Here is a 22,969-nt window from a genome sequence, read left to right as displayed (position 1 = left end):
CAGTTGCCGCTAGGGCATCCCTGCCATTCCGTTGCAATCGTGACCGAGACTAATAGGTCTCTAAACCGGTAGGGGTGCTTGACAAAGTCTAATGGTCCAAGAGCTGTGAGACATTTTTGAGTAGGTATTTTAGGCAACCTGAAAATTTTTCAGGTGACTCTTCCATGATAGCCTAATACAAAAATGCCGGTCTGGCTGGAGGGTAGCGGTTATTTTCCCCAAACATCCCCCCCAAAGTTAAAAAAAAGGGTAAAAATTGTTATTACAAAAAATATCATTGACGTGACTTTAAAGTAAATTTAAATATTCGAATATAAAGAAAATAAACAGGCCAGGCGATTTGAGGGCGATTTTAACTCTGCAAGATACTTGCATGGGCGCCCCAGGATTATTTTCAGGGGATGCATCTGAACTTCAGAAGATTTCATCTGAATCTGTACATACTATTAACGAGTATAAAATATACAACTATACATGCAAAGCTATGCACATTCCTTCCGGACAGGGAAGTACAATTATTATTTTGACAGGGTATTTTTTTAATATCAAAAATAAATATTCTAAAAAAGACAGAATTTTTTTTGGTGAAATTTCTCAACTGCCATGTGATCAAACAAATTACGCGTACATATAAATGAAAAGCGCTATAGGTAAGCAGCAGTGTGAGAAAGAGCGTATACCGATAGCTGTTTGCGTTCTCTGTTGTACCTGAGCGAGTCCGTTCGCTCTAGAAAAATCACGTGACCTGGCGATCCCATGTTGTTGTGTCTCGAAACGTTAGAGTAATTATTATATATTATAGTTTTTTGAGTAACTTTTTCTTAATTAAAGGAAAATAATACGTACTATACAATAGATTTTGCAAATATGATAGAAAAAGACAGATTTATTATTATAAATATATAGGTAGAAAAGTATAAAAGTATAAGCTAAATTAATTCTGTGTCCGAATCTTGTACTTCTTCTTCAAATTCCTCATCTGTGCTTAAATATTCACTGTCTTTTTCTTCGTCAGACTCCCCTCGAGACTCAGATTCCTCTTCTACATGATCTGTAAATAGTTGTAATATGTATTTAGAATTAATTAAAAATTAATTAGCGATAATTTAATTGAATTACTACGTATTCTCTGTCCTTTTATACGGAGTCGAAGCCTGGACAATCACGGGCGCATCTGAAGAAAGACTTGCCATTGTTGAGATGTGCTGTTATTGAATAATGTAAAAAATATCATGAACACAACACGTAACAAACACGGAAACATTAAGAAAGATAAAAAAGGCAAAAGAAATACTCGACACTATAAAGGAAAGAAAGATGAGCCAAAATAAATATTCATTCTCTACTTCTTCGTCAGACTCCCCTCGAGACTCAGATTCCTCTTCTACCTGATCTGTAAATAGTTGTAAATATGTATTTAGAATTAATTAAAAATTAATGTATAACTAATACTTAATACTTTTCCTTATATTATAAATTACATCATGTTTTTTATTTCTTAGTATATGACCAAAGTAGCTCATTTTTCCTTCCTTCATAGTGTTGAGTATTTTTTTGACTTTTTATCTTTATTAATGTTTCCGTGTTTGTTACGTGTTGCGTCCATGATATTTTTTACATTATTCGATAACACCACATCTCAACAATGGCAAGTCTATCTTCAGATGCGCCCGTGATTCTCCAGGCTTCGACTCCGTATAAAAGGACAGAGAATACGTAGCAACTCAATTAATTAATCACTAATTAATTTTTAATTAATTCTAAATACATATTAACTATTTGCAGATCATGTAGAAGAGGAATCTGAGTCTCAAGGGGAGTCTGACGAAGAAGAAGACAGTGAATATTTAAGCTCAGATGAGGAGTTTGAAGAAGAAGTACAAGATTCGGACACAGAATCAATTTAGTTTATACTTTTATACTTTTCTACCTATATCTTTATAATAATAAATCTGTCTTTTTCTATTATATTTGCAAAATCTATTGTATAGTACGTATTATTTTCCTTTAATTAAGAAAAAGTTAAAGTAAACACCATCTATCTATCGCCCGTCGGCAAATTCAAACAAAAATATAACTCCAGACCATCTTTGACCACCTTTAGTCCAGACAAATTAATATATGTATTTAATATATTTTTACCACCAAAAATGAGATGTTTTAATCAAATATTGCTTCAAATATAATCTGCAGAATAATTTTGAATCACGTTCCGCTAATGAACTTGCTTTTTTGTCCTTAAAAGTAGAAAAAAGTTTCAATTCTATTGCTTAATATTTCATCTAAATATAATCGTCTAACAATTTTAACTGTACTAATGCCCAAGTATACATTTTCAAGTGTTAAACTTGATTGATTTACAATGAGTAACCCGGTTGTAAAAATACCGGCGTGTGCTTAATCAAAGGGACATTGGTTTACTCGAATTTCATAACAATATAAATGTTATCTGTTTGAATTTGCCGACGGGCGAAATATCTATGGACCCGACTTTACTTAAAAAACTATAATATATAATAATTACTCTGACGTTTCGAGGCACAACAACATGGGATCGCCAGGTCACGTGATTTTTCTCGAGCGAACGGACTCGCTCAGGTACAACAGAGGACGCAAACAGCTATCGGTATACGCTCTTTCTCACACTCCTGTTTACCTATAGCGCTTTTCATTTATATGCACGCGTAATTTGTTCGATCACATGGCAGTTGGAAAATTTCACCAAAAAAAACCTGTCTTTGTAGAATATTTATTTTTAATATTAAAAAATACCCTGTCAAAATAATAATTGTACTTCCCTGTCCTGAAGGAATGTACATAGCTTTGCATGTATAGTTGTATATTTTATACTCGTTAATAGTATGTACAGATTCAGATGAAATCTTCTGAAGTTCAGATGCATCCCCTGAAAATAATCCTGGGGCGCCCATGCAAGTATCTTGCAGAGTTAAAATCGCCCTCAAATCGCCTGGCCTGTTTATTTTCTTTATATTTGAATATTTAAATTTACTTTAAAGTCACGTCAATGATATTTTTTGTAATAACAATTTTTACCCTTTTTTTAACTTTGGGGAGGATTTTTGGGGAAAATAACCGCTACCCTCCAGCCAGACCGGCATTTTTGTATTAGGCTATCATGGAAGAGTCACCTGAAAAATTTTCAGGTTGCCTAAAATACCTACTCAAAAATGTCTCACAGCTCTTATACTATAATGATTGAACTATAATATAATACGGCTGTAGTTTCGTATTGCAACGAAATTGAAAATGGTTATTCATTTTGATTTATATGTTTACTCTGATTGGAATACGAAGGGAACCATTATCGTTGGAACTTTACCGCGCTGAGCAGATGGGACGTGAATTATAAATTGTAAAATTCCCTCATCTTCTTTAGCCTAATCGTCCCTTATGGCTTGCATTTTAGAAGCCTCGGAGATGTCACCAGAAAATGGACCCAATAGTTTTAATCTGGTAGAATGTAAAATAATATTTTAAATATTATTTTATGTGCTATTAGATTAAAACCTATATTTTTTCTAGCAGATATCGCTAGGGCATCCCTGCCATTCCTTACAATCCGTGACTGCAACACGACTGACTAAAAATGTCTATTTATTTGAAATTAAAAATATTTATTCATTTTTAACAAACTAATACATTACGTATTACGTATTTCGCTACAATAAAGACCTTTCTGATATAAATAGTAAATATTTCTATACATTAATTATCTGAAAAGCTCGAGGCAAGTTTTGAGTTCAGGAGTTAGATGATGCTACTCATTAGCTGCCTATTCATGTGCTAGAAAATGAACGAAAATTCCAATGTTATTTACCACAATACAGTACACGCTCTGAATGTAAGTTCTACTAACAATGTGTTATCGAACTCTTTATATTTAAGTTTACTGATGAAATTGAAGCATTATTTAAAATATAATGATAAATTATAGAACACTCATTATAATATATATCATTTGTTCTACATGTAGTTTATCATTATTGTTACTAATATCTATTTAAAATCCTACGCAAAATATTATACTCCTGGAAAGCAGCTAATATTATTCAGAGGATATAGTAAGGAATCAAATAGATTAAATTATGATTAACTCTTTGGAATCTTCTAGATCTCATAAATCCATACTAAGCTCAAAAAATATAAACATAAAAATTGCTACGATCAGGTGACATCGCTAATCGCGACGTAGTAAAATATTATTCGTCCACTCTAAATTTTCCCATGCTTCACGATTCATTTTCAAACAAATTAAGTCAAAACATAAAGTGAAACGAACGTCTATGTGTATGTACATTTTGTATACTGTATGCTATATACTATATACATTAATTGGCGTACGTTTCACTTTATATTTTGATTTAATTTATTTGAAAATGAATCGATCACATGGGAAAAAATAAAATGGAACTACTATATCATACCGTTTATTGATCATATGTCATATCTAGGAAACATGATGCGACAGGCAAAATCGAAGGTAAAACGGGCATAGGAAGAAAGAAAAAATCGTGGCTCTGAAACATTAGAGATTGGACCCACAAAACAGGGAATGACTTAATTTATCAAGCCCAGAGTAGAAAGATATTTGTCATATTGATCGCCAACATAAATAGAGAAAGCACTTAGGAGGAGAAGGATTGATAATCCCTGGCTGAACATTCAAAGTAGAAGAAAAGCATAGATTATTCGAAGATTCCAAACTAACCACATAAAACTTATCCGTGGTTTCACTGAAAATCATTCTTATTCTTCTTTAAGTGCCGTCCTCCAATTGAAGGTTAGCTATCATCATTACTATCTTTATTCTATCTGACGCTTCTCTGAAGAGATATACAGCGATGAGAGCGCTAATTACCGGCAAAATAACCCAAACATAATACATTGTGAACTGAAAAGAGATGAAACTAGTAGAGGTGAAAATGATCGACATAAACCTATAAAGTAACATCACATTACAGTCGGAAAAATGAAAGAATACCCATGAACGAACATATAAAACACGCTGTATTTTCCTGTCACCGTGTCACACAAAAAATTGGCCAGCGCAAGTACATGTAATAATTATTATTACATGTACTTGCGCTGGGCAATTTTCTTTGTGACACGGTGACAGGAAAATACAGCGTGTTTTATATGTTCGTTCATGGGTATTCTTTCATTTTTCCGACTGTACATAGTTTCTCTCCTTTAGAGGTCTATGGCAGGAGTATCTTATAAAATTCTCCTGTCACAATGACATTTGTCATACTCCTGCGACAAGTCTTAAGGTGAAAAACTATGTAATGCAATGTTATTTTATACGTTTATATTGATAAATTCTATGTCTATTAGTTTCATCTCTTTGTACTTAACCCAAGAGCAGTCGCGCTCACTTCTGTAGTGTAAGTAGTCCCACACGTAGAGAAAAAAATCTCACAATATAGATTTAAATACGAATTTAAATCAAATTTCTATTTTATAATATTTTTATTTACACGTTATGTTAAAAATATCTATTTCTAACAATTTTAAAGCTAATTAGTTCTCACCAAAACCATAAATTTCACACAAAAAAAATAAAAAAAAATAAAAAAAAAATGTACGCATTACTGCGATCTTCCTCGAGGCCTTTACGAGTGGAAATCAATGTTGAAATATTTTTCATTAAGAGTAAACAGTAGCAACAAAATATAACTGCGGGAGATAGTATCATAAACTTTGGCAACAGTGGTAATCTTTGACATTATCTAAGATTATTATTTTAACAATATCATAGTCGCGCTAAATGAAAGTAATAAAAAAGGATTTTATTATTAATAAATAGTTATTTATAAAAATAAACCAAAATGGGTGGAAATTTTATGTTAAGGTAGGTATTTAGAAAGGTATTTGCATGAAATATCTAATAATAAAACAATAATAAATAATCATTTCTTGTTGTGAAGCGAAACAAATTTCGGTTTTCGCATAATTTTGGCACGGTTTTTAATGGAATTTTTTTTGGAAGGTTTCACTTTATTTTTCGTTTGATTTACTTTTTCTATTTTGGTAAACTATTGATAATATTTTTAGAATAAAGAATCCTCCTAAAACTTACCTACCTACATATAACTAAAACTCACAATTAACAACAATCTATTCTTTCAAAGAGGCCAACAACTTATACAACAACAACAAATATATAATAAATTAACTATCAATAAACACTACTTTCCTATGAAACAACAAAAACGAATTCTTAAATTAACACACTACTGCACTGAACAGATATCGATAAAGATGACAGAACAGATTAGAGAAAATCAGACGCAGGTTTGTCAAAATGACAGTGATAATTTCTCTATGTTGCCTAATTAGTTATTTAGTTATAATATGTTCGATTTCTTGTTGGAATAAAAAATTTTAGTACTTCTAAGATTATACAAAATCTAGGCATGGGATAAAAAAGTTTATTTGAAGAAATTTTTTTTTCTTTTTAATGGCGGTACATGCTCCTTTTTTCAATATTTTATTTAGTTATAGAGTAATTTCCACACATTAATATATTTTTCAAATTGGGCTCTGTACCGCCATTCTTTATTATATTACGAATATGTGTGCCAAATATGTCGACAAAATATTCAAAATTAGAGCCGCAATCTTGGAACGCGTTTGTTGCTACCTGTTGATCGCTATTGTAGCCCGTTATCACGGAAAAGGATAAAATATGAGATTTTTTCTCACCGCGTGACTGCTCCCGGGTTAACAATGTATGTATTACATTTTACATCTTTTGCATTATTTTGCCGGTTATTAGCGCGCTCATCATTGTATATTTAATGTTAGTGTTTCTGTACCAATGGCCATAGTACTCCAGGGTAATAAGCTAGAAATAGACCATGTTCGGGACACTCAAAGATCCAGGTAGCTGACTACTTTTTTAGTTATTGTAGACCTATAGGAAGAAAACCTACCTGTTTCCTGCTTAGAGTTCGTGTCATTTTTTATTTATTAACAATTTAGTGCAAAAATCGCAATTTTTTCAATTTTTTGCACCCCACTCAAAAGCTAAATAGTTGACATAAAATTACAAAATTTAATTTTTTAGATGCACGAGTTCAAAAACTAAAAAAGGCAGCTTAAAACTACTATCATTTTCTATATCTCGGGATCTACTAAATATATTTTGATCCTTCTTTTTTTATTCTTATGTAATTTTTCTGTACATTACAAATTTGCAATTTGTCTAGACTTTTTGTTTATTAATTAATAAACAGTCTAATTTGTTTAAACATTTTTTTGAAAAACTTCATTTTTCCCAAAAATCCATGATTTTAATCATACTATCGTTATTAATCATAGAAAAAGTTATGATATACTTAATTAATAAATTATCTTCAATAAATAATTATCTAATAAAAATCATTTATTTATTAAAATGTACTTTAACTTTTTCTATGATCATTAATGATACTATGTTTAAAAAAATAGATTTTTGTAAAAAACATATTTTTCCAAGAATTGTTTACAAATTAGACTGTTTATTAATTAGTACATTTATAAACAAATTGCATATTTGTAATGGACGTCGAAATTTCATACAAATTAAAAAAAGACAGATCAAAATCCATTGAGGTGATTCGGAGATACGGAAAATTATATTCGTTTTAAATTATTGCTTTTTCGGTATTTTAACTCGGTGGATTTGTAGGTTCCCCCTAGTAATCGTTTGAACTACATTTTTGAAAAATCGTAGAGGGTGCTGTGAAGGTACAGTGTTTGTGCAATTTTTTTTAAATACAAATCCCATTCTTTAAAATGGCATTAATGAGATTCTTTAATTATCATAAACAAATTAGCTGTGAATTAAAAAAAAGCATATGGCTAACTTGGTCCCAAATGAACCCAGGCTGAATTTTTTTATTTGAAAATTCGTGTTAAAATACTATCTTTTCGAATATATAAGAATGTTGTTTCTACGGACAACATTTTTAAAGTTATTTTAAATGTTTTTAAACTACAAAATTTAGAAAATTTCGCATTAGAATTTTTGACTATATTAATTATTGTTTTAATCTTTTTTAATATATTTTCATACTGTCACTCTTCTACTTTCATTTGGCGTACTCAGAATTGCCCTATCTGCATTATTTTCTGTCTTATGTTATTGCAAAATAAAGGTCTCTGGGATAAACAAATAGAATAACTCTTAAACTAATTAATGGATCGGTCTCAAATTTTAAAGGTTTGTTAAGTACGCCAATACCCAACTTTGGGTGAAACAATAAAGTTCTAAGGTAGTTCTAGTAAAAGCACGTAAAAGTTATTAACAAGTAACGATTTTCACTTATTTTGCAGTTTGCGTAGCAACAAATTAACTTTTTAACTTTCAAAAACCGGCATTTTAAAGGTTTTTCGATGTTCTAAGAACTGAAAAACTGAATTTTGTAATTATGTGTCAACTATTTAGCTGTTGAATGGAGTGCAAAAAATCGAAAAAATTGCGATTTTTGCACTAAATTTTTAATAATTAAAAACGGACGTGAGCTCTAGACAGGAAACAGGTAGGTTTTCTTCCTATAGGTCTACAATAACTAAAAAAGTAGTCAGCTACCTGGATCTTTGAGTGTTTCGAGAAAATTCCTATTACCCTGAACTATAGTTGTCGAGGTACTTTATTATACATAAATTAAATAAATAACATATTTGTTTTTTGTTGATCAAATATTTGGCTCACGTTTTCAGTTAAAATTCCGAATTTTTAAACAAAAATATATTTCTATCATTACATTTAAATTCGTATTTTCCAATTTTGTTTGCATTTTTTTAGAAATGCTTTGGGAATAAAAGTTATTTTGTTTAATTAATAATGCAAGTAGATAAGTGAATTAAACTCAAATTTATTTCCTGCGTGAATGTTGATAAATGCATTTGTTGCACTAAATATTTGAATAATTCAATCTCTGAATGTTGCAGATCAAAATGCGTTTTAGCGAAATAGGGTTAATTTAAATAAAGCATGTTTCGATATATGTATAATTTATATTATTTAAACTATCGACTCTAAATAGCTAAAGAAAAAAAATCATAGAATTTTGTTAATATGAAAAATAATCTTTGCTTTTGTTTTTTGATTCATTTATTGGCATTAGTGTTTCAAAAATAAAAAATTATTTCCTGGCATCGTAAAGTCAAAATAGCTGAATACAAAAGAAACCATATCCAATTAGAGTTTGTTCTCATTTACCAAGTTTCTGGTATAGAATATGATGGACAATATATAGGACAAACATCGCAGTGGTTAAACCAAAGGATAACGCAGCACAAAATTGACAGCAAAAAATGTATTTTAAAATCCTGAGAAACTAAAAACATCTAGCATTTGGTTATATACTAACTGACTCTAATAGCACAAAATGCACTAATGTGCAAAAAAGACCGAAAGTAGTACTGCGTTGGATGCTCGAATGCTAATCCGTTAATCGTTAAATTTAATTTTGAGATTTTGATCAGTTGAATCTCCATCAGGATTTGGGTCTTCGACTCGGCCATTTTTGATTTTTTTTTTCACCTCTACGATAGTTTGCTTTTTATTGGGAATAGCCATTTCAATATAATTGCAATACGAAATGTGTTTAAAAAATAAAACCGTCTATTGTCTTTGTTTTTAAAGATATTAAGGAAGATTAAAAAGCAAAATGTCCTCAAAATGTGAGGTTACAATATAATTTCGACGTGATGCTACATTGTGTCTCCTACAGGGTGTCTTAAACTTAAAACAAGAATAATATTTCCTTTCTTCCAACTGGTATAAGGCAAAAGACAAGTATGAGTGAAATTATGCCCAACAGTATAAAGACCAAACAAAAAATATGAATTAAAAAAGCAGCAGAATCCGTTAATCCGTTCACCCGAAAATCAACTATGAAATGATAATAACTTCTGGAGGTGAACAATTTTGATTTTAAGTGTTTAAGTGACAATCAATATGTGGCGTTAGTAAGAGTGTTCAATTTTCACAAGAAACCAATAATATTATAATTTTCGCTGTTTTATTTCAATAATTTTCACCCTTAATTTTAAATAATTGCTAAGCCAACCCTGAATAATAGTTTCTAGTACCTAGTTATCTCCTCCTAAGTTTTACCCCTACGAAGTACAGATATTTTTGCTGAGACACTGCAAAGCAAAAATTCACCCTTTTTCGTGCCTCGTGTCGGACTCTGAAGACGCGAATTCTCTTGAATCTTGACCGTTGAAGAAAACACACGGTTCTAACTTTCTCAAAGATAGCCACCAGTCAAGATGCGAAAACATAGCGAGCCTTTCTTTGGAATAAACTATTGTTGAATAAACGCTTTTCTCTCTTTGCACTAATTTAAAACACGCGTATGCGCTAACGACAATAAAGTGAAGAAATACCGCTAATCAGTTAGAGACAAAACCGCTAAAGCTAATTCAACCTCGTACGGGAAGTAACCGCGTGTAAACCCTGCATATGTGACGTTGATTGACATATTATGAGTGAACAGTGACTTGAGTAAGACTTTTTATAAAATTAATTAGATATTTCCCTTGGATTATTATCTCCCTCTCGAATCTCCCTTGAACCAAAACCTAATATAATCCACACAACTCTGAAATTTTATCTATTCATAATTTCACATATGCCTTAATAGGACTTTTCAACGCTTCTCATTTGTTTCGGCCTTCTGTCATATGTCATATAATCCGTGTATAATATTAATATACGGCATATGACAAGCCTGAAACAACTGAGTTGAAAAGTCTTATATTGTGCAAAGAACATCGACTAAATTATCAGTTATCTGTGATTTAATGACTAATTTCAATATTAATTTTAAGCTAGCTTGAAAATAAAAATTTTAGAAACCCTTTGTTAAATTGTATTTACCATTAAAATTGGAACATAACTTTTTCTAAATGATAATCGATATGATTTGAGTCCTCTGCGACTCTGTTCAATAAGTATTTCCCTCTCTTGAAAATTCTGAAAGAGTACAAGTGAGCATTTCAGTCCATACTCTACTGAAAGGGCATTATTAAATGTTCAAGTGCTGTATAATTATAAATCCAGAAAGTTTGACAGACGCTTGCAGAAACTTCTAAAAATACATGTTTTCACTCTACCAAATCTTTGGATATGGTGTATGATGAACCAAGAGAGGGAAAATCTATCAACGACAGCAACCGCTCACTGCGGTTACACAGTTACCTGCGAAGCATCTCTTGGATACAGAGTTCCTTCGCCCCGGCAAGTTCCGACTCAGTCAATCACATCACTGCCGTTTGATTTCCGTTTCAGTTTAGTACATTAAGTGGAACTGATTTTATGATCTTCGGTTCTCTTCTCAAATGCACTCTCGACGATCCTTCTTAGATTTATCTGAGTGGAAGAAGAATTTGGCGGAATTGCGTTGGTATTGATGCGCGTTCGATCCTCTTCTGACGAGTTACTGAATGACGAGCGGAACGCATATAGTTACACTGCTTTTTATGACTATATATCCCTACCTAGAAAATGATATTTTTAGGATTCTGGTAAAGACCTCAAATCACTTTTACCTAGGTTTTAACTGGATATTGATAATCAATACATTTCAAGAGCGTTGACTAAATTATCAACAATATGTGATTTAATTCTTTATTTTAATTACTAATTGTAAACTAGCTTGAAAAATGTAAAAAATATAATTTCAGAAACCCTTTGTTAAATTGAATTTACCATTTAAGTTGAAACATAACTTTTTCTAAAATAAATGATAATCGATAATATGATTTGAGTCCTCTGCGATTCTGTTCAATAAGTATTTCTCTCTCTTGAAAATTCTTAAAGAGTACAAGTGAGCATTTCAGTCCATACTCTACTGAAAGGGCATTATTGAATGTTCAAGTGCTGTATAAATCCAGAAAGTTTGACAGACGCTTGCAGGAACTTCGAAACAAATATTGGAGAATTTATTGGGTGGTCTTGTAGACAGTTATTTGCGTACATAAAGCGCGGTTGAAAATTCTTGTTTGAGGTTAAGTACTTATGTGGAAACTTTATATTTTATATTGCGGAAAGAAATAAGTTTTCAAGCGAGTAAACTATATAGGGAAACAATAAAATGTAATACGAGACTTATTACTTTAAAACAAGTAAAGCCGGTGTATTATAGATAGTTCAATTTATAAGTCAAACTTTCCTTAAATTAGTTTTTTTAGTTTTATATTATTTGCTATACATAGCCCGACAGCTATGAAACGGAAGACATTTGATCAATGCGTTCTTCCTATTATGACATACGGAGCAGAAACTCTCAGGCTCAGAAAAACAACAGCACTAAAAATGCGAGTGGCACAAAGGCTCATGGAAAGATCGATTCTCGGCGTGACAAAAAAGACAAAATAAGTAACCAAGACTTAAGGAAAAGAACAGGTATCACTGATGTCGTTGAACGTATAGCCAAGCTGAAATGGAATTGGGCAGGTCACATAGCGCGACTGAAAGACTCGAGATGGACCAGAAAACTTATTGACTTGCGCCCAAGAGAAGACAAACGCAGCAGAGGACGACCACCAACACGCTGCATGGCCGACATTAACCGAATATCCAAGAAATGGCAACAAGAAGCACAGAACCGCGAAGAGTGGCGAAGAATTGGAGAGACCTATGTCCAGCAGTGGACCGAAGAGGTTGCATGATGATGATGATGATATTATATGCAGAAATAATAAAATGTTATTCCATATTAATAAATCATTGGAATTGAATTTATGTAGAACTTCTTAAAAAATTGAAAGTTAAATTAGCCGCGGTGCCATAGACAACAGCCATAATTTGGCTGTAAAAATGTGATCGTAAAATTCTGATTCTTATGTGTGTTTTAGCAGCTAACATAATAAAAGGCTAGGACAGCAGGTAAGCAGAAACGCAGTTTGTCCAGGATAACTCCTAACGCCACCTATGAAAGTAATCTGAACTACCAACTACTAACATTTTCCATGGTTCAACCATTGTATTTTACCTTTTAACTTTTTCCATCAGGCTTGTAGTTTGGACGGAAATCGTAATAAAAACCCCCTTCCACTTCCCCACCTGAGATTACCAATAAATTACATTTCCTTTATTTTTTTCATATTCCCTTAGTTTTATTATGTAATCTTTAAACCTTCTACCCTCTCGGGTGTAGGTATTCCCTTAGTTTTAAAATACAGTCAAAAAAATTAGTTCGTAATATTGATTAACAGTGATTATTGAATAGTATTTCGTTGTAACAACAATTTAATTTTTTGTTTCAACGAACTTTTAGACCTTGATGAATGTATTTGGTTATTGTCACAATGATTAAATAATAATTGTGAAAATAACTAGAGTACATTAATCAATAACACTCAATTTATTCAGCCAATAACTTAGTTTCGTATATTTAATAAATAATTTTAATTCTGGCAGCAACTCATTTTCTATTTCGTAGATGACAAGCAATTACCTCGGTTTATCGTGACAACGTACAGATTTCATTAAAACAATGTACAAATGTTGTTAATATAGAGTAATATATGATTATTGTATAAATGTAAACTGATTGTTGTGACAACGAATGCATTAATCAATCTACTGCTGCGATTAATAACCACAATCAATGCGCACATGGTGACAATAAACGTAGTTGTTGAGACAATAAATGTTTTGCTTGACCATTTGAAATGTAACGGCTTTTTCTTATCGTGATACCCCTAGCTTCTCTGCATTACCATTGTTAAAAGAATTCTTTGTTAAACAATTCAGTTACCCCTGCTGAAGTGCCGAATAATAATTTCATTTCGTTTCCAAGTGTAGTCCGTAGTAGAAGGAAGTTTTCGTGTGTCTATTATCGTGAAATTTCGGTCGAATTCTTTTTAATTTTTTTTTCGAATCCTGAGAAAAACTAATTAGTATTTTTAAAAATATAAACGCAGAATAAAATATTACAGTATTACCAAGGGTCTGAAGTCCCTGAGAACTTCTATAATGATTATTTTAATAAGTCACGGGGGTGAGAAATAGAAAATTTGGTATGATTTTTAATTTCAAATATAACTTTCAAAAGAAACTTTTTGTTTATTCAAGGGACTTTCAGCACTCGGTAATAATGTAGTCTTTTATTTTGCGTTTAAAATTTTCAAAAATACTTATTAGTTTTCTCAGGATTAAAAAAAATGAATGCGTTTAAAAAGAATTCGATCGAAATTTTGCACCTACTCTCTCAAAAAGGATTAAAGTGTTATACATTTTGGGAATCACTATTTCAAACGCTTTTAAATGAGCTATCACATGATGTACTTTCCCATTTAAAAAATCAAAGTTATGCCTTTCACTTGAAGAGGGATCGTGTAAAGTTCGAAACATTGATGTTATAATATACTTTGATTATTTTAAAAATCAACCTGTCCGAGCGTTTTGCCTATGTGCTAAAAATAAATAAGTTAGGGGGGGAGTATAACACTTATTCCAGCGCACTGTATAATTGAAATCATAATTTGATTTCTCATAATATGAGTGTGTAAAGACCATTAGGTTTAGAACAAAAAAGGGGGATTAAAAAATTATTATTAATCAATATCATACATTGGGCTAATGCATTCAGTAATTAATAATATAAAATACGTTCATAGTAAGAATGAACGAAACTGATTGTAAGAATGAATAGAATTGCTTGTAAGAATAACCGTATTTATTATGGGAATGAACGGAATTAATTGTAAAGATAAACGGAAATAATTGTAGAAATAAACGAAATACGTTAGGAGAAATAACACTGTTATTGACACAACGAATATTCTTCGTCGGTCAATTAACGACGTTGTTGTTTCAATGAATAGCGTTCGTTGACTCAATGAACAGAGTTCATAATATCAATAAAGTGATATTATGGTATACATAATGAATGCTCATCCATTTAATGAACGTAATACATTGGCTCAACTAACGAAAATAATGAATTGATGAACATTGCTTTGTTGTTCCTATAAAACCAAGAATTGGACAAATTTTAAGTATTGCGTTTGTTGTCTGAATTAACATTGTTATTGATATAACGTTCCTTTTTCGTTGAGTGTAGGTCCTATTTTGTTACCATTCCTTTTTCACTTTTTACAATTTTCAAAGGCTTTGGGTCTGGTCTATATCAAAATAAATTTTTAAAGTCTATTTGCTTACGTACTAACCTAGACAACGTCGACAAAAATGGAAATCAAACAGCATGACACAATGTAAATCCTTTAAGGCCTACTTGGACATTGTATTTACACATTTTTCGTTGATTAGAACTAAAAAAATGTACCAATCAATCATTTTGTTTTCAAAATAAAAAGGCGCAGTAATAATTCATTTTGGTGTACAGTTGTTTTATAAATCTTATTGTTTTGGAACTGATTCGTACGCGGAGCCGCACGTGATCCAGCAAGAAACGGCTGCGGATGTTTGGTGAAATCCACGTGAAAATGACAGCAACATCGATTTTCTTGCTTGTAGGGGATTTAAAATTAAATTTTTGTTTTCAAAGAGGTTTTGGCTTGGCTGAAAGATAGATATTGTTGACAGTTGGCTACTGCATTAACTTGCTTACAACTTGGATTCTAAACTTAGTTTATTGTATATACGTGATTCAGTATATACATTACTATTGTAGAATATGTGATTCACAGGCATGTAGTTGCACATGTTGCTGCAAAATGGATAAAGTTACTAAAAATAAAAAGTTTATAATAAATAATATTCCAAAAAGACATTAATGATTATTTTTACTAAAATAATTAAATAATTCACTCTGAAATTTCAATAATTTTTTCTTAAGAAACATATTAAATAATATATTGTTATGCTCTACTTTATCTCTTTTATTAGATTAATTAGCAAATTCTTAATTAAATTAATTACTCAATTATTTTAGTTTCTGCCTATGTAAAAACAAAACCAAATTCAAATTAAATTTTCTAATAAACTTTATTCTCAGGGCTAATTTTGTATTCGATGCAATACCTTTGATTTGTGGCTTCTAGTATCTCTAGTTGCTTACTCCTTCTAGGATAAAACAGGGAAATTAAACACATTCAATATCATATAAATGTAATGTACTATTTATTTTTCCAATATGCTGTATAAATAAGATTTAAAAAAAAATACTAAAATCTAAATTTGTTGCAACAATTTCTTACTTAATAAATCAAACTTTAATTCTGATGTCTCCTTGTTTTAACAAAAAAAAATTATTTGAATAAATTATTGTTTATTCATACTAAATTTAATAAAATTTACTTTTCTCCTTTTGAATTGATTATTTAAAGTTGGAATGACTAACTGAGTCATATAACTGTTCAATACAAAATGTGAGCGGCCGTGGAGTAACGGCATAATCGCTGGCCTAATACGCCAGTGTACGTGGGTTCGATCCCTGCCAAAGACAAACCATCTTCATTTCCAATAATGACACGAGCCGTCTCACCGTACCTCGGAGAGTACGTTAAGCCGTCGGTCCCCCTGGGCTAGTGTACATCGACACTATTTACTTGAAACAGGGTTAAAGATGTAATTGGCGCTGGAACTATCCGAAAGGATCTCCCCGGCACAAATGCCATACGATATTATTATTATTTATTATTCAAGCATATCAAAGCATTCAAAATGAGCATATATGGTGTGGATATAAACAAGCTCTCTTCCTTTTGACAAATGATTTGACTAACCTTTTTGTTTCTTTGCTCCATCTGTTCCCAGATTGCGTTGTCCTTGATTCTCCCACACGTACTCTTTTGATGTTGCGAAAAGGTCCCTCTCGTCCAAACTGCTTCAAAAAAAAAACAAACAAAACCATGACTCGCTCGAATTCTCCACTCAGTTTTCTCCTTGCTCGATATCTTGTGCAAATAGATATCAATCAGCTACTCTACTCATTCTAGACAGAAGAAAGGAATCTTCCTTGGACACACGAAAATTTTACTTCTCAACCGGTCATCAATTTCGTTTCAACTTGATTCTGCTCGAAAAAGCCGATTTCACCACTTTACACTGACTTCTCACTTTTCAATAACTGGACTGCTCTCTCCCGATATCAATCACACAGTGTCTATCTTTTCTCATCCCTTCCATCGATCTTTCTCTACCAATTAAAAACAAACTCTCTACCCAAAACATCTGTACTTTCCTTTCCTAAGAAAAACCAACTTAATTTGTATCCAACTTTCCATTTTGTTAAAATTCTAAGAGACATCAAATTACTATCGTTTTTTCAAAAAACTAAACAAAAGGCCTTACATTCTAAACTCAATAAAATTTGTTTATCATTTACCTTCTACGAATTATTTACAAAAATCCTATTGATGTTAACAACCCGAAATAACATGCACTTTCCAATATTTTCGAACCATTGTCTGTAAATCTTTTCAAAAAACCCATTAACGAAAACCACATTAACGATTTCACCTTCCCCGAAAAAGAACTGTTTATTAACTAAATTATACTCTATACAATTTTTTGTCATATACAGGGTGAATAAAATCTACGATCTCTTGGTCCAGATATAAATTTATTTTCTGAATTTTTCCAAAAAACCATTCTACAACAATATATTACTAGTGTATCTTCTCGTTCTATCGTCCATTTTTGAACATATTCATCTTCCAACTTCTTCCATCGATATTTATCCTGAGTAGCATACTTCTAATTTGTTCCGGCTACTTTTTGCTGTTACCTACCCATCTCATCTCTAAATTTCCTTTTGGCTCTCTTCCTTTGTAAGGTCTCCAATGTTGTATTGTGGTTTTTTAACGTTGGTTCTTTGTCTAGCAGTGTGGCCCACGAAGTTCTATTTGAGTTTAATAACTTTTATCCTGATATCTTCGACTTTTCATTTTGATGTTACTCAGTCCATTATGTTTCTGGTTATCTGACAGTATTATATCTAACCTTGCTCTTTTCATTATCCTTTCTGTTGTGGCTAGTTTATTTATATTTGCCTTAGATAGGAAGGCTGAACTGTTTAAAACAAATTTGCTACTTAAGTCTTGAGTTATATTGCGGTTCGTATACCCAACTGTGTTCCAAATGCTATTCTTGCTCTTCTGGTGATTTAGTGGCTTTGGTACTTGTGAATTTTGAGAGCTTGGGCAAGTAGATATTTTATCTCATTATCATTTATAGGCTAGGGCTTATTATCTCACTACAATTTTATAGTTATAAGTCTAGGTTCCTCTGTGTTTGTCATGATTGTTACTTTTATAATATTCATTTTTAATTTGACATATTGGGAACTGTCTATGAGTTGTTCCATAACAGTTTGTGGTTCTTCGAATGTGCCCGCTACGATCACGATGTCGTCAGCGAATTTGACGTGGTTTGACTTTTTATCATAACGTTGAGGCTAGACTAATCAGTTATGGCCACCATGTAGAACTTATTTCTTAATGGATATGGGATTTATATTTTCGTCCAGTTGTACTTGCCTTCGTCATAGTTGCGGTTTCATTATATTCCTGGTATGTATTAGGTACTTGCCAATATCTCGAATCTATTCTACAATAATAAAGAATTCTATGGTCCACATCTCAAATGCTTTGTTCTACTTTATGGGCGCAAAAAATACGTGTAGTTGATAAATTTCTCGATATTTAAAAAAAATTATTATTGGATCGAAATAATTTCGGTTTACTTTACTTGCAAAATAAAAATTCGCATATATATAGTTATTTTTGAAACAGTTCTTGAAGTATACACTATCCCACTAGATTTAATATACAGAACGGTGAATCTTCATGTATAGACCTTACGATATGCGAACCAGGTCTGACCCCACAGCTCACCTGGGATAGGCTGGATTTCTTGTATAACAGTGATCACTACCCAATTTTTATTCATAACAACAAAAACCAACGTGGACGGACATTTACCCCAAAATGGAATTTAAAAAAACCTAACTGGAATCTTTTTTCAAATTTAGTCGAAAGCAGTATGGCCACATTTAAAAGCACCTCAAACATAGACGAGACCCTTAAGAACATTGTTACCATTATCACAGAAGCAGCAGAAAGAGCAATAGGAAAAACTTCATACATAAAACAACGCAACCCCGTCCCATGGTGGAACCATGAATGCAAAGCAGCAGTTGAATCTAGCAAAAGAGCTTTTAACAAATACAAGCGCTACAAGACTCTCGAGAATAAAATTGAATATACAAAACAACGTGCAATAGCCAAGAAGACAACTAGAAATGCCAAACGCCAGTCATGGACTCAATATGTATCAACGTTAAATGCAAACACTCCCATGACTGAAGTATGGAACAAAGTCAGAAGAATATCTGGATTAAACAGCAATCAGAATATCAAAAGCCTCGAGAGAAATGGAAAGGCAGTTACTAGTAATACTGAGATTGCTAAAATCCTTGCTAACACATACAAAAACCGATCCAGTAATATTAATTATAAAAAATCTTTCATTAATTACAAACAAGATGAATAAAATAAGAAAATTAGCATTACTCCTAACACAGATGAACCGTTAAATTTACCCATTTCTCAATTAGAGTATACGGAAGCATTATCAAATATTAAAGAAACTAGCGCTGGCCCGGACGATATTCCTAGTATTTTTATTAAACACCTTCCAGCGAGCGCTCACAAACAACTTCTAGATCTGTTTAACATTATTTGGCTTCAACACAAATTTCCTGAAAAATGGCATGAATCCATAGTAATACCTATACAAAAACCTAATAGTATTAAGACAAGTCCCGAGTCATACAGACCGATATCTTTAACATGCGCCATGTGTAAGTTACTAGAAAAGATTATTAACAATAGACTAAGATGGCACTTGGAGAGACAAGATTTGATTATTCCAGAACAAAGTGGTTTTAGAGACCAAAGGTCAACTATAGATAATATCATAGATTTGGAGAGTGACATTTCTGAAGCATTCGCACTAGGGGGTAAATGTCTAGCGGTTTTCTTTGACATATCAAGAGCTTTCGATACAGCCTGGCACGACTATATAATAAAAAAATTACATAGTTGGAACATTCAAGGTCACAGCCTATTCTTTATTAAAAATTTCCTTCAAAATAGAACTTTCAGAGTTAGGACAAATAACATAACATCAGATATAATGTATCCAGAAAATGGTATCCCTCAAGGCTCGGTTATAAGTCCTACTCTCTTCATAGTGGCAATCAATGATATCCTCAAAAACCTAAAATCGCTTGTAAAGGCACGAGTCTACGCAGATGATCTTGTAGTTTTCTGCAAAGGTAAAAATATACAAAATATATTTTGTCATACACAGAACTTTATACAAGACTTAGAAATCTGGTCACAAAAAACAGGTTTCTGTTTTTCCGCTGAAAAAACTCGCTTCATCCTGTTTTCAAAGAGAAACGTCACAAATATCCCCAACCTAAGACTATGTGATGAAAACCTAAAGCGTGCAACGTCAATTAAGTTCTTGGGCATGACATTCGAAGAAACCCTAAGCTGGAAACTTCATATAACAAATCTGATGTTATCTTGTCACAAGCGACTAAATCTTCTAAAAACTTTGGCCAATAAAGAATGGGGTGCGGATCGCCAAACACTTTTAATGTTATACAGAACATTAATCAGATCAAAATTAGATTATGGGTCTACTGTGTATTCTACAGCGGCTAAGACGCTGCTGAAAAAACTTGACAGTCTTCACAATCTCGCTTTACGTATAATATCTGGAGCTTTTCGCACAACACCAATCGAAAGTCTGTATTGTGAAGTTGGAGAACCCTCCTTAGAAGACAGAAGAGTTTATTTAAGTGTAGCATACGCCGCAAAAATCAGGTGTAACTCAAAAAACCCTACTATACAAAATTGTTTTACAGAAAAGTTCCCAAATCTCTTCATAAATAAACCAAGAACGGCCAAACCCTTCTACGCAAGAATTAGAAGCTACTTAAATCAAATAAACTATGCGTTCCCAGAATGCTTTCCTTCCAAACTGTCCTCAATTCCTCCGTGGCAAATAAAGAACCCTCAGTGCCTAACACACCTCATTTCTTTCGATAAACATTCAACAAACCCACAGTTAATCAAATCCGCCTTCAATGATATACTCCGCAATTACAAGGAGTATACACAAGTATACACCGATGCATCTAAATCAAATGAAGGCACTGGTGCTGCAGTCATAACCCCAACATCAACAAATAAATACAAACTCCCTTCAGAGTACTCTATTTACTCTGCTGAATTATACGCTCTATACCAGGCGACCCTTGCTGTCAATGCGTCCAGTAATACCAAATATATCATACTCACAGACTCTCTAAGTTCGGTACAGTCAATCCAATATGTCTACCCATCTAATCCTTTGGTCATCAAAATAAAACAAGAAGTTCATACCGCTCAACTGAATGGAAAAATTATCATATTCCTCTGGATCCCATCCCATATTGGAATTCAAGGAAATGAAGAGGCAGACAACGCTGCAAAAGAAGCTGCAACTAGTGATAGTGCGGAGTGTACGGAAACATTTACGAGTGCGGATGTGAAAGCGGCGGTCAAACGTAAAGTGCGGTATATGTGGGAAGAAAAGTGGAAAGTGTCATCGGCCAAACTACGCGAAATTAAAAAATCGATAAAACCCTGGCCAACATTACCAACAAGTCGGAGAGACCAGGTAATATTAACGCGACTCCGATTGGGTCATACGCGATTAACTAATAGTCATGTGTTTTCCTACAAACAAGAACCAAGATGTGACAACTGGGAAGAAAAGTTAACAATCAAACATTTATTGGAGAATTGCGCAGCATTAACGCCAAAGCGCATATTGTACAATATACCAAACAAACTGAGTGACATTTTAGGCCTACAGTGTAATATGTCAAATTTAAAGAGGTTCCTAAGTGCAATTAACATTTTATACAATATATAAAAACACAAATGTAATAAAAATTATTGTTCACCACTATTGTTTCGCTAATAGCCAATTTGGCTGATGCGATTTTTGTTAATAAAAAAAAAAAAAAAAAAAAATTCTTGAAGTATGCTTTTGCGAACGCACCCGATATTTATAGCACGAGCGACAGCGGAGGGAGTGCTATACATCGCGTAAGTTCGCAAAAATTACTTCACGCACAGTTTCATACAATATTTTATGTACGACAAACAAATAAAAAAACTGTAACTCTTCGTCACTGGAATTCATTTCTATTCTACAATAATTCTAACTTCTTTCAAACCACAAAACTGTCAAAACTTTTGTTGTAACTTATTGCTCATTATGTCATCACCATGACAACGCGAATGTTAAGGATATTTAATTATAGGAAAGTGTGTCAAAAACAGTGCGAAAAAATAAATCCCATTTAAAATACATTGTTACTTCACGCACACTTTAAATTCTTCACGCACTGCTAAATATAATGAGTTTTCACAAACTAAAAACTTATACATAATATGAGATAGAGTAGATAAATTTTCTTTTATAATATTTACTTTGCGTTATATTTTATTTACTTTTGAGTTACAATGAATGTTGGCTATAACCCCATAGGTATGCTTGGTTTTACTTCCAGTCACTTTAACCCGGGGAACAGTTGCGCCGTGAGAAAAAATCTCACATTTTATACTTTTCCGTGATAACTTGATGAAAATTTTTTCAATAATACTTTCCACTCTAAGTGCCTCGAGAAAGATCGTAGTAATGCGTAGAATTTTTTTTTATTTTTTTTAATTATTTTTTATTTTTTTATTTTTTTTTGTGGAACTGGCTTTAGTGAGAACTAATTAGCTTTAAAATTATTAGAAACAGATATAACTAACATATAATTAACATAACAAGTAAATAAAGATATTATAAAATAGAAATTTGATTTAAATTCGTATTTAAATCTATATTGTGATATTTTTCCTCTACGCGGGACGACTTACGTTACAGAAGTGAGCGCGATGCTCCCGGGTTATATCGAAGTAACAA

General features: G+C 32.3%; 1 protein-coding gene across 1 annotated transcript in view; it reads left to right on the top strand.

The window, feature by feature from the left end:
- The window catches only part of LOC114327337 (uncharacterized), a 757,805-nt gene that overhangs the window by 456,877 nt on the left and 277,959 nt on the right, over positions 1-22,969 (top strand). The window lies entirely within an intron of this gene.

This window comes from Diabrotica virgifera, chromosome 6, assembly GCF_917563875.1.
Source record: "Diabrotica virgifera virgifera chromosome 6, PGI_DIABVI_V3a".
Lineage (NCBI taxonomy): Eukaryota > Metazoa > Arthropoda > Insecta > Coleoptera > Chrysomelidae > Diabrotica > Diabrotica virgifera.
The sequence above is the reverse complement of the archived record's forward strand: the minus strand, read 5'-3'. Positions and strand labels throughout refer to the sequence as shown.